The following is a 1,816-nucleotide window of genomic DNA, read 5'->3' as shown; positions in this document are numbered from 1 at the left end:
ATGGCAGGAGACTTTATTATGGTTTTCACAGGAAGAGAAAGCAAGGCAGGGTAAACAGGCTTAGGATTTAGTTAAAACAATTTCAGCATGCTCTGGGGCATAGGGGCTGTCTCTAATTGTGTGGTATCTGGTCCTGGGGTGATTAGGGCAGGAGGATAAAAGAGCCCTGTGAGAGCCCAATAAAGGAGGTGGTTGGGGTATGGTCTCTGAATTGTTTAGTTTGCATATTAAAAAAAATCTACTCTCAGGTGAGTTGCTTTATATCTCCAGGAATTAGCAGTCCCTCCCTGGACAACAAGGCCTCAAATGCCAGAGCATCAACAAACAGAATTATGAAAATATAGTTAATACATTGGAAAAGAATGTAAAAGCAAGGGAGGGTATTATTTTTAGGGTGGGGGAAACTTGGGCTTGTTTAGATGCTGATTAAAGCAATCAGTAGCAAGTGTGACAACAGGAGAGAGAAGAGACCTACAACAGAGCAAAGTCAATCAGACTGTAAGAGAAATAGAGCCTTAGAACTGACCTTGGCAATGAGCAATCTCTTTAATTATGATGGAGAGGAAAGGAGGAGGAAATGGGCATCTCTGCAGGTAAGTGTATGGGAAAAATTCGGGGACGTTTTTCTCTGCTGGCTTTTATTTTCTTTTATAAAATAGAAGAAAAATTCTCCAACAGAAGACTGATTAAGACTAGAATTTTTCTTCTATTTTATAAGAAAAAAATAGATCTATCCATATGTAGATAGGTAGATATAGATAGATAGATGAAAGCGTACAAATTTTTCTCTGCCTGTGGTTTCACTTAAAATTAGAAAACAAGACAAAACCAAGCTTATTCAATCATTCTCTTTCCTTCCTTTAACAGGTAGAGTTTAACTCCCAGACACCAACTGTAGTCCCAGGAGACACTTAGCCAAGCTCCAGTGAGCAGGTAGGGGACCACCACAGCTACTGATGAATCCTGGGTGCCATCTCAGATCATAGGTGTGATTGCTATCTTCCCGGTGAGCTTTCAACCACTGGAACATTGTGGGAGGACAGAGAAAGGAGGGTTTTCTGAGCCCAAGAGGATCTGGTAGCCCTAGGGAAGGCTCATTGAAGAAGTAGGGACCTCAGAGCAGCTATGGTTAAGGAGAAGGAAAGAAGAAGCTAAAGGGAGAGTCCAGAAACGGCCGGTGCAATCCACTCCTACGCGAACACAATCAACTGCCTAAATCCCACACTGCAGGTTCTCCAGGACTCGGAAAGTCTCCCTTCCCCCTCCACTCCCCCTCCCCTTCTCCCTCTCACTTTTATGATTCTTTAGACCAGTTTCTGTATTCACTAGCTTCAATAAAGCACTAATCTGCTTCAAAACCCAAGAGATTATTTCCTGTTATTTAGCTAGCTGGCTTCATAATACACTCCCAGAAAGCTGAAGTTGTTTCAGACTCCCAGGCCCTACTTCCCACTGGGGCTATACCCAGAAAGTGGAACGCCACCTCACACAGCTGACACCAAAAGGCCGTAGGTACCTGTGCTTGCACAAGGAATCCAGACCCCATCCTGGAGTGTGCATTACTTCTCTCAAAAGAAGTTTTCAAGCTTCTGGCTTTCCTTGCTGTTCTTAGCAATCTGCTTTCCAAATCAACCACATAGCAAAGCAGTGACCAAGTTATTTGCCAAAGTGGTGAGGCCTCCCACTGGGTCTTGAGGACAAAACAGAGAATCTTCTCCCACTCCTTGACCTCTGCCCCTACTCTGGGGATGGGGTTTTGTGTACCACAAAGAGGGGAGTCCTTGAGAGGTCACCCCATCTGCCACCAGCGCCCCCC

General features: G+C 44.5%; 1 long non-coding RNA gene across 1 annotated transcript in view; it reads left to right on the top strand.

Annotated features, from left to right (window-relative positions):
- Positions 1-371: 371 nt before the first annotated feature.
- LOC109382136 (uncharacterized) overlaps positions 372-1,816 on the top strand; it is a 2,939-nt gene continuing 1,494 nt past the window's right edge. The window contains exons 1-2 of the long non-coding RNA XR_002123881.1: positions 372-593; positions 868-933. This is a non-coding gene — a long non-coding RNA (uncharacterized LOC109382136). The remainder of the gene's footprint in view (positions 594-867; positions 934-1,816) is intronic.

This window comes from Hipposideros armiger, unplaced genomic scaffold, assembly GCF_001890085.2.
Source record: "Hipposideros armiger isolate ML-2016 unplaced genomic scaffold, ASM189008v1 scaffold_60, whole genome shotgun sequence".
Lineage (NCBI taxonomy): Eukaryota > Metazoa > Chordata > Mammalia > Chiroptera > Hipposideridae > Hipposideros > Hipposideros armiger.
The sequence above is the reverse complement of the archived record's forward strand: the minus strand, read 5'-3'. Positions and strand labels throughout refer to the sequence as shown.